Genomic DNA, 12,137 nt, shown 5'->3' with positions numbered 1-12,137 from the left:
TTATGGGCAGTTTGCGATCGTGGGAGTGACCACTCCTGTGAGCATATTTACCAATGGACGGCACTGAACCGCTGGCAGTGAGAGAGTCACTGTTACTCCAGGAACACAAGCGACGTCACATGAGCAAATACACCAGGGAAGACTTCAGTCACAAGTCCTATAGTGGCCAGGGATGTGTGTGTGTGTGTGTGTCTTGGAGGGGAGCCATGTTTGTTGATCAGCTGGGGAGGTGATCAGCTGTGTTTGTTGACCAGCTGAGGTGATCAGATGTGTTTATCGATCAGCTAAGAATGCGGACGACTGTGTTAGCTTAACCAATTTGGAGCGATGATCAGCGGTGTATTTTGAACAGCTGGGAGGTAAGTGGCTGCGTCTGGTGAGTGGGTGGAACGGTAGTCAGCTGTGTTTCTTGACCAGGTGGGGAGGTGATCAGCTGTTTTTACTGACAAGCTGGGAGAGGTGTTCAGCTGTGTTATGTTCACCGAGTAGTTTGGTGATCAGCTGTATTTGTTGATTAGCAGGGGAGGCAAGAGTTAAGGGAGCAGCTGAGTGAGTGTGTCAGCAGTTTTGATGTGAGAGATCGGGTATTAGTGGTGGGTGATTTTAATACGAAGGTGAGTAATGTGGCAGTTGAGGGTATAAGGGGATGGCATGATGAATTCATTGCTTTAGATAAATGAAAATGGTGAATAGCTTGTGGAGCTGTGCATGAAAAAAGGGACTAGTGGCTGGGAATACCTGGTTTAAAAAGAGGGACACAGACAATGATACGTATGTGAGTAGGGAAGGAGGTCATTCTAAATGATAGGTGAATAAAACTGAGATTTTGTAATGTGAATGTGCTGAGAGGGCACATGACAGGATGTCTGATCACTACCTTGCAAAGGCCAGAGTGAGGATATGTAGAGGTTTTTGGAAAAAGACAAGAAACATCATTGGCGAGGAGAAAGTGGCGAGTGTTAGTGAGTATGAAAAGAAAATCTGTGCGAGAAGTATCAACAGAGGTTGAGTACAGAATGGCAAAAGGTGAGAGTAAGCGTAGCTTGGGGACGTGGGTGAGGAATGGAAGGTACTCAGGGAAGCAGTGCTGGCATGTGTGAGATATGCGTGTGGCATGCATAAAGTGGAAGGTGGGCAGATTAGAAAGGGTTGTGAGTGGTGGGATGACGATGCAAAGCTCCTAGTGAAAGAGAAAAGAGAGGTATATGGATGATACTTACAGGGAAAGGTTGCAGATGATTGGGAAATGCATAAAAGAAAGCGGCATGAGATTTAGAAGAAGATGCATGGGTTGATAAATGAGAGTTGGGGTTATTAAGTATCAGTCAACTTCAGAGGGATTAAGATGATTTGGAAGTAGATTAATAGTATGCGAAAAAGCAAGATGATAAATGAGAACATCGGTGAAGAGGGAAAATGGAGAAGTGGTAACAGGTAGTGATGAGAAAAAGGAGTAACTGTTGAATAGGTTTGATGACGGTGGCAGATGTAAGGTATTTGGGTCGGGATGGTATGCGAAGTGAGTTATGGAGAGTGGTTTGGTGAAAAGAGATGAGGTGGTGAAAGCCTTACGTAGGGTGGAATGTGGCAAGGCGGCAGGATTGGATAGTACTACAGTTAAATTTCTTACGAAATGGGGTGAGTGTTTTTGATTGGTTAGTTAAGATTTTCAGTGTATTTATGGATCGTGATGAGGTGCCTGAGGATTGGCGGAATTTATATACAGTGCCACTGTATATAAAGGCAAGGAGGATAAAGATAAATGTTCAAACTACAGAGGTATGAGTTTGTTGAGTATACCTTGTACGTTGTATGGGATAGTAGTAACTGCGAGGGTGAGTACATGTACAGAGCATCAGATTGGGAAGGATCAGAGTGAGAGTAGTTTCAAAAGTGGCGGAGAATGTGTGAATCACGTGTTTGCCTTAAAGAATGTGTTAGAGGACTCGAACCTAAACTAAATGCATGGAAGCTGGGGATATTATTGACTATGATGTAGATCCCATCGTAAAGAAACGACTAAGTCTTTATCATAAACCGGGTTCCCTTCGTCTTACATGCGCAAGGAACGGGGTCCCCATGTATGTCTACCCGCCAGGCTCATATGGAGCAGGAGTTAGCATTCAACGAACAGATTGTTACACGCGAAACGTAAAGGAACAAAGAAGACAGTGCGATGAACGTGCACTTCCATTAATGAGAGCCTGACGAGAGAAAACGATCGATTAAGTCCCTGTTGCTCAATGGACGTGAGACGAAGGACATTAGATTACTAGTAATCGAACAGTCACTTCTCTGTTGTGGGATCCACCGCTAAGTATAACCCACTGTCACACGTGGAGGAATGCGACCAAAGAATGTCGTGCAATGAACACGCGGGGTCGAACCAATACGACATACCTTCAAATAGTTTCGAATTCTGATGAATATATATATATATATATATATATATATATATATATATATATATATATATATATATATATATATATATATATATATATTATATATATATTTACATTTGTGTGTGTGTATGTGTGTGTATGTGTGTGTGTGTGTGTACTTTGTAGAGATAGCAGAACACGCTAAACTTAGCTTGGGAGTAGAGTATCGCCTGGAACAATTGAAAATTCAAGACAGTTATCTCACAGGACTCTGCTTCCCTGGCCTTAAATGGAACGCAGCTGTTCGTGGACGTCAGTAAACTGTGCCTTTGGCTGTCACACGCACGCACGTGTATACTTAAACATGCACGCACCGAGTGTAGCCTGGCTAGTCATGTCATTTGATGACCTTGGGCGGCTGGCGTCCCTGCTCTGAAGTTTTATCCGTGTGACCTGCCACAGGACTGGGGTGAGAGAGAGAGAGAGAGAGAGAGAGAGAGAGAGAGAGAGAGAGAGAGAGAGAGAGAGAGAGAGAGAGAGGTAGCTCTACATTCCAGGAGACGTCTGTGATCGACCATCTATTACATACCGAAGGTCAACGATGGAACTGAATGGCAAAAAAAATATCTCTTCATTTACGTTATACACATATAACGAAAGTGCTCGAATCTTCGTGCTTCACCTTCCCAACTCATCGACCAGCCTACTAGAATGGAGGATGAACAGCCGGGTCGACTGCGGACCGAGAGCCGCAACCGGGAATCGAACCTTTGCGAGCTCGACCCCCCTTAGACAGCAAGTGCATCTCTCAACAATGCCGATCGCAACACCACGGAGGGCCATTGGAGGAACAGCTGATGGCGCGGGGGAAGACCAGAAGGGTGAGGTAGCGAGGCACTCCCTTCATAAGCATGTACTTTTGAGGATGGTAGACGACGTGAGGTGGCCAAGTATCATACGACTTCGGGAGAGGAATTACAGTCCAGTCTGGGTCTCTGTGGTGCTCGTGACTTCACTCCGATGGCCGGTTTTTGTCATACATGAATCAGTATGACACGAACTTCAGTCCAGACAGCGAATGCATCACTTTTATACATCAGTGTGACACAGGGTATGACAGAGAGCGAGAGTATCACTCTAGTGAATCAGGTGTGACACCGTGTCACACCATGGGGGCTATCTACAAGCATGACTTCATCCTAGTGTGACGGGCACGTCTGATAGATCAGTGTGACACATTGTCACATGATGGGGGCTATGTTCAAGCTTGACTTCTTCCTAGTGTGACGGGCACGTCTGATAGATCAGTGTGACACATTGTCACATGATGGGGGCTATGTACAAGCATGACTTCTTTCCAGTGTGACGGGCACGTCTGATAGATCAGTGTGACACCATTGCAGTCGACTGTAAATCACTCCGAGACGCCAGTATAATACATACTTGTAAATTCTTCATACTTATCGGGTCTGTCTTACCAGCTACAATGTCCGGGAGATGAGGTACAAGGAGATCTGCCAATTATATTCGAGTCAGAGAAGCAGATGGAGAAAAAAAATAGATTATAAACAAGTAATAATGTGATGTTAAATGATGATAATATGAGACGTAAGGACAGAAGAAAGCAGCGACAGGTGATAAACCTACCATTACAGAGAGATAGAAAGACAAAGAACAACAAAAATGAAATAAAACAGGTGGAAAGAAATAATCATGGTTAGAATAATGAAGGGAAAGTAAAGAAGTGTGAAAGAAATCCAAGCAAAGTGGATGAAATGAAAGAAGAAAGCAAAAATCATCGTTGATACATACTTTCCCCAGAAGGCAGAGGAGGAGGAGAAAGAAGAAGAAATACTGAAAGAAAGGCAAGTAATTGTAGTTGACTGAGAGGCAAGAGAGGGAAAAAATGGAGAGGGAATTTTAAGGTTATATACGTAAAATGCCCTTGAGACCCCTCAACACACGGACGTGCAGACTACACTTAATGCCCCAGCCCCTAGGAGAAGCCCTTCGAAAAATTTACGGACGAGAAAGAAAAAAAGAACTATTTCTATCCGTCACCACACCTACTGAAAACCTGCTCTCACTTACGTACACCCACGGACGAACGTACACACTAGAGTACACGATACCCGTTAAAAGGGGAGGGCCTCCTCCCTCCTGCCGGCGGGGCTATAAGGGCAACAAGAGAGGCAGACGAAGCTTCAGGTTCGACCTAAGAGGCTCGGCACGTGAGGGAAATGGAATTATCTTCCTCGCTGACTCGCTCCCATGAAGATTATCATTAGAGTTGAACCCCTTGCATCATGGAGAGAGAGAGAGTCGACCATCGCTCTAGGGCTAGGAGCATGAGTCGCCAGACCTCCTGCACTACACCTGTTTAATGCCCCGCCTGACGTCGACCTCCTCCTTCTCCTCCTCCTCCTCCTCTTCCTCGGTGGCTGGTAAGTGTGGTGGTGACTGTAACTGGATGAGAGACACCCGCCACCACCACGGCTGGATGACATACGAAGACTCCTGGTGTTGGGTTGCGACGGCACGACGTCTCCAGGACCCCGTCCCCTCACACTAGGTCTGCCTTCTGATATATAAACAAAAGAATAACGATTTTCAGGAGTTTCTTTCACGTATAAATTCTGGTCCTTTTTCTGTTGCTGCTGTTACAAGGACAGAATTGGAAGTATCCATGGAAAGGAGTACCAGTAACTTTGAAAAACAATGAGAGGAAATCGGCTGAGTAGTAATCAAATGGCCAAACCAAAGATATGCCTATAGAAATTACGTCTACCTAACTACCTATCTATCTATCATCTATATATATATATATATATATATATATATATATATATATATATATATATATATATATATATATATATATATCAGCCATTAATATGTACGCATGATTTCCCTATTTATATATATACGTCAGGTTAATAAAGATGAAGTGGTAAGCAGAGGCGGCTGCTCGACAGACACACTTGGAACCAGCAGGTAAGGCAGTGAAAGTCTGGAGCTCATGACGAGACAGGTTTGTGTAGAGTCAATCACAGATACAACCTGCCATTAGTGTTCAGGTTCATATTACGCCGACGACGAAGGATCGGGAGACCGAGAGATTTTTCGACTCTAGATTATCACTCTTTCGTCATCGCTGGAATAGATCTATACCATTGACGGGGGAGTTTTTCCCTCCTATTCATCATCATATGAATCGGCAGAGTACTAGATATATGTACTAAATACTTGTCTCATAACGAACGTCTAGTCAGCTCTACGAACGACATATGGGCTGTTTACATAAACCATTCAGTGGGAACCGTGCCGTGTTGCAGTGAAACGGATCTCAGTCCCACTGAGTTAACAGCTTACAGTGGATGAAGCCACTTTATCCTGGACAACAGAGCTACTGATACTCGGGGCAACTGGCCTGTCTAGTAGGCCGTCTCCACCGAGTGGAGTAACGGTCGTTTAATAAGCGTCCTCACTCAAGAGGACACCGCCCATACTGGGAATCAATCAGTCCTGGAATTCTGAGGAGAGAGAGAGGAAAAAAAAAAAACTAGGTCCATATTTGTAACATCTCTGCTAGATCGTATTTTTAAGACATTTTTCGCCTTTTTTTTTAAACCTATATTAAATGCAGGCCACACATTTCAGCAATACCATAAGAAAAATGCGTCTAAGAAAAATCTACGTCAATGATACGACCCCAGGCTCCTGCAATATTAGTAGATTATTTAAGTGGTTTATGTACAAGTGTCACTAAGTTTAACTGAAGTGAAATATAGGTTAAATGACTTGAGAGATGATGATTACATGCGTATTTGAATTTCTGGAACACTTTTTTCTAAAATAGTGAAAAAAACGGTTTATTTTTTCTCTTTAAAAACTTCTTATAGGAGCTTAGTTGATGATACGAACTTTGGGAGATATGACACATGTTGATACAGCCAGTGTTGTGAGGCAGGATGGGTTCTGCTAGATCTAGCGAGAACGTGGACGAAGCGTAGGAAGGAACGACAGATCAAGTGAGGACTCGACATATCAAGTGAGGACTCGACAGATGACATGAGGACTCGACAGATGACATGAGGACTCGACAGATCAAGTGAGGACTCGACAAACGAAATGAGGACTCGACAGATCAAGTGAGGATTCGACAGACGAAATGAGGACTCGACAGAGCAAGTGAGGACTCGACAGACGAAATGAGGACTCGACAGACGAAATGAGGACTCGACAGATCACGTGAAGACTCGACCAACGAAAAGAGGACTCCCAGATACAACCCTTTTCGTCTCCTGACTTTCAATGTCTTCAACACATCTGGCAGTAAACGAAGAGAGGTGAGGAGAGACGGTAAGGTCATGACCTCCAGTGCTATGTCATCAGGTCATGCTGCACGTCACAAGGAAGGCATCGAGGGTCGGCCAACACCACCAAGTGACCAGCGATAAATATGTCCAAGTATTAGGTCAGCCAAGGCCTCGTTTCCAATCACTTCACTGGTTTCCCTTCATGACACGACAAAACCTAATGTGCCCCACACACGCTGGAGTACCAGTGTCCTACGACTGGCAGACGTCTACAACACACGCTTTTCATGACAGTATTGTATTCAAAAAAGAAAAAAGAAAGAAATATATATATATATATATATATATATATATATATATATATATATATATATATATATATATATACACCCCCATCCTTCGGAAAATGGAGAATATTGTGTTTTTAATACATTCCAAGGTGTAGCGCTCCTCCCTGATACAGGTGTCGGGGCTAATTAGGAAATTCTGTATTTACGACCTACCTCGCCGGACAGCCTGCTATTTCATAGCACAGCGGGGAGCAGACGTGATTATAACCCGCATGCGCATAATTAGCGTGTGTGGCCGCGCGCCCAGGCTTATGCTGCAGGTGGCAGCATGGGCGTCGCTCTCAGCAGCGGACTCCTGCCTCTCTGCCTCTCTCTCTCTCTCTCTCTCTCTCTCTCTCTCTCTCTCTCTCTCTCTCTCTCTCTCTCCACACACATGCCTCGTCATCCCCCAGGGAAAGCCTTCTCCTCTCCCTCCCCCCCTCTCTTTCTCTTTCTCTCTTCCCCATGTCCCTTCGCCTTCCAGGAAAGGCTTCTCTCTCTCTCTCTCTCTCTCTCTCTCTCTCTCTCTCTCTCTCTCTCTCTCTCTCTCTCTCTCCATGACCCATCACCTCCCAGGTGGTGGACTTCTACCGATCCCCCTCCATATCGCAACCTCAACCTTTCCATTACCACCATTAAAAACTCAGCCTTTCCAGCACCACCATCAGAACTCAGCTTTTCCAGTACCACCATTAGAACTTAGCTTTTCCAGTACCACCATTAGAACTTAGCTTTTCCAGCACCACCATTAGAACTTAGCTTCTCCAGCACCACAATTGGAATTCAACCTTTCTTGCACCACCGCCTAGATTTCAACATTCCAGCATCAACCTAAAAAGTCAAGTCTTCCAGCATCGTCACTGGAACTCATCTTTTCCAGCACTACCATTTAAACTCAGCCTTTCCAGCACTCCCAATGGAACTCAAGCTTTCCAGCACCACAAGTGGAACTTGACGTGTCGTCACTCATCACTGTATCTCTAACAACAACAACAAAGAGAACCCAATCCATCCAGTATCATCCCTGGAATCCATTGAGTCTATAGCAAGTGCTGGAAAGCCACAGGTGAGCAGTTGTCAACATTTGAAAAAAAAAAAAGAGAAATGTGGGTCACTTTTCTTTTTTTTCTTTCTCCGAACATCGGCCTCAGTTGAATGCCCCGGGGTCATGGCGGATCAAACTGAATCCTCCAGGAGTCAAGAAGATTAAAGCAACAGTAACTAAGAAATCAAAAGGAAAAAATGAGACACTATGAAATATCATGAAGCAAATGTGTTTTTTTGTTTTCTAGGAAGGGTAGACGCGAGGGCGATAGTTCAAACACGATGGGTATGGCAGTGTGGAAGGTGGATGGGAGGACAACATTTTTGTCGCGTCTTATCTTTCCTCATATCTGTTAATCCTCGAGTGGAGGACGACCTACCACAGGTGATGATACTTTAAGGGAAACTATGGATAGCCAACACATACACACACACTTGCCACCATGTACTGACACACCATAACGTAACATCAGTGGACGAACCAGGGAATATGGAGCGGCGGAGGGAAACCACGGGATAGTCTGTGGGCCCTGGTTGTGGATAGAGGGAGGGCCGGGCAGTGGCTTCGGGGCATTACCCACGACGCTTAAGCGAATGGATGCGTGCGAATGCGTCCTTTCTACGCCTATCCTCGGCGCTCACGCTTTAACGCGGGAAACAGCGGACAAGTATGAAGGAAAAAGAAGAGAATTGTTATATATACAAAAGGGTAATGGAGCTTCAAGGCTCAGTATCAAACACCCGCGAAAATGACACAAAGAAAAGGAGACTTGGCCGAACTGCAAGGCACCACTCCCCCTTCCTCCACGCACCCGCTTCCCGTCCAGGGACGTGAGGAGCAGAGACAAGTCTCGTGGGGTCGTGAGGCCAGGAGAATCTCCCGTGACCTGATTGCACTGGTCGACCTGGGTGGGGGTTGAGCATTTGGCCCGACACCAACCTCAGAAATCCCCTCGGTGGCGCCAGGAGCACGGGGAGTGGGTGGAGCAACTGTCTCATCACGCCGCTCCTCCTCCACCCCGATCGTGACCCTTGACATATTGTGTGTGTGTGTGTGTGTGTGTGTGTGTGTGTGTGTGTGTGTGTGTGATTATTATTTGTGTCTTGCCGGGAGAGAGGGAGTTTTACACTCGCGTTGCCCCGGTTCTTAACCTTGTCTATATATGTGTACCACGTCGTTACCGCTAATGTATATAAGCACATAACACACACATACACACACACACACACACACACACACACACACACACACAATTCAGCCTAAGCCAGGTACCCATTTATCGACCAGCCCCGAAGGAAGGATGAACAGCTGGGTTGGCTGTGGGCACCACATTGTGTGTGCGTGTGTGTGTGTGTGTGTGTGTAATTACCTATCTGTATGGGAAGGAGCTTTACACACATGGGGCCTCATCTCACGTTAAACCTTATCAACATCCCATATAAAGCCTTATTGACTTCATACGTTCCCAAGCCAAAGTATTGAGGAAACTCCCCTTAAAAAAACTATCCAATCCAGAGTACAAAAACGGCCTTACGGCTGCTCCTCCAATCCATAACAAACACTTAAATATAATTTCGAATATTCCGTGCCACATACACTCATGTATGATCCGTTCGTAATGAATAAGTATACACCATATCCCACACTGGATCAGCTGCTAGCATCATTCATGTTTTCCTTATCAATATTGACTCACAGATAAGCTGCCGATGATCGATTGTTTACCTCTGGATATTTTGAAAGCTTATTTTGGTCACTGGGACCTAAGTTACCTGAGTGTCTGTTGGTGTAAGAGAAGAGGCCAGACTTGCAGTTGTACATCTGTGCGTCCACACGTCATCGCTAAGGTCGCTGGAAGGTGTGGAGAACTCCCTCTCTTCGTCCACACGTCATCGCTAAGGTCGCTGGAAGGTGTGAACTCCCTCTCTTCGTCCACACGTCATCGCTAAGGTCGCTGGAAGGTGTGAGAACTCCCTCTCTTCGTCCACACGTCATCGCTAAGGTCGCTGGAAGGTGTGGAGAACTCCCTCCCTTCGTCTCTGGAAGTCTTCCAGGCCCAGCAAGTCCCATCCTTTTTCCTCCCCTCTCATCTGGTACATATTTGGGGTCCTGGAATATAAGAAGGGGCAAAGTAAATACAATGAGTCTCCCTCCAAGAATGTAGATGGCCAAGCTCCTAAAAGGAAAGAGAACGAATCAAAATCTGGAAATCCTATGTTTGGTGGGACGGTTGCCGCTGCAATATGCTCTTGATCAACTTAGATGGATATTACAGAGACGTAGTCTTGGGTCATTAGAGAACAGGAGGTGAACACATGGATTGTATCGTTCCAAACATATAGGACAATTGAGGGACATCGCCAGACAAAGGGATTTTGAAAGAAGGGCAAGAGAGCATATGGGAAACAACAGTAGGAGGATATAGTGGTACGATGATATGGATACAAAGGGATACAAAGGAATCCAGACAGCAATAAGCCATCGGATCCATTCGAGACTGGGTTTGAACTTTTGTGAGTGATACGCCTGTGAGTGCCTTTGGGCGAACTCTTATCGCAAGAACATAAAAGTAAGTACTCTCTCTCTCTCTCTCTCTCTCTCTCTCTCTCTCTCTCTCTCTCTCTCTCTCTCTCTCTCCTCTCTCTCACCGAGCCTCCTCGGATCCCCGCGCACACCACGGCCGAGAGCAGGTGGCCTGCTGTGTTGGCTGGGAGGAAGACTCGCTCGTCCCATCTGTTCTGCTTAGTGAGGTCTACCATCAGAGCCTGAGCACTCTTAACGTGCCTCTGGTCTGGCTGAGGAGGGAGGGAGGGACGGAGGGTTGTGTGTGTGTGTGTGTTAAAGGAGCCCTTTGTCCGTCCCTAATATCCCTGACCCAGGTCCTTTCAGCGGAGACTTACCCCTAATATATTTTCGCATCTGTAATGACAGGATTAGCCCGAGTGCCTCCATAAAAGGCATAAGCCTCCAGAGGCAAATATATCCGTCAGAATAACACGTAGAGGTGTTAAAAGGTCGACTAATAAGCTAGACAGATGGGCATATTCTCCTCTAGGGAATGGGAGTGTTCACGTGTGCGAGTATTCGTATGAAAGGTCTCCAGAGCCAGCGAAGCCTCAATGTTTACTGAGGCCTCGGGTCCGAACTGCACATCTCTCTCTCTCTCTCTCTCTCTCTCTCTCTCTCTCTCTCTCTCTCTCTCTCCCTTGCTGACGTTTGCCTGATGACGGGCCACCTGCTGACGCTCAGCTGATGAACGGCCACCTGCTGACGGAGGGAGTGACGTGCAACTGCTGACGCTCAGCTTAATGACGACTACCTCCTGACTTTCGGGTGTAAATGGCGACAGCTTTGGTGCTGACCTGCCATCTGATGGACAGGTGTGGATGTGACGGCTTGGAGCAGGTGTGACGGCCAGGTGTTTGTGTGAGAGTCATATGTAGACAACAGGTGTGTGTGTGTGTGTGTGTGTGTCGGTCAGGTATGTCTGTGACGAACAGGAGTATATATGAATACCAGATGCAGCAGTGAAGGCCAGGTGTAAGATGGGAGCCCAGGTGTGTATGGGACAGTCAGATGTATAATGTGATGCCTAAGTGTACATGTGACGTCCTCATGTAGATTGGGTGTGTATGCGCGAGGCAGGCAGACGTGTATACAAAATGCAAATGTCTTCCAGTATATCTTTCTCCCGAGCTGCTCATGTCCCTCCGTCCAAGATCAACACACCACATCTGCACACTGTAATAAGACGAACATGTTGGGCATAACTACCATTCTGTCGTGGAAACCCCACATATTCAACATCACAAAGTCTGCCTCCCCGAGCTGGGAATACTGTGAGCAGCTATGTTTCATGTGTGCAGGGGTTCTACTCGCCAGAGTATGGAGTGTTGCTCACGCATCTGGGGTGGCTCATCCTCCACATCTCCATTAACGGTGTTGGTGTGACGGGAAAAGGTTTATATGTAGGGGCCAGGTGTGTATGTGCCGGCTGGGTATAGATGTGACTAGACGAAGCAAATGTGATAACCTAACTGACATACCAGATGTAGATGTG

The sequence above is a fragment of the Panulirus ornatus genome, chromosome 9 (assembly GCF_036320965.1).
Source record: "Panulirus ornatus isolate Po-2019 chromosome 9, ASM3632096v1, whole genome shotgun sequence".
Lineage (NCBI taxonomy): Eukaryota > Metazoa > Arthropoda > Malacostraca > Decapoda > Palinuridae > Panulirus > Panulirus ornatus.
Note: the sequence above shows the minus strand (reverse complement) of the source record.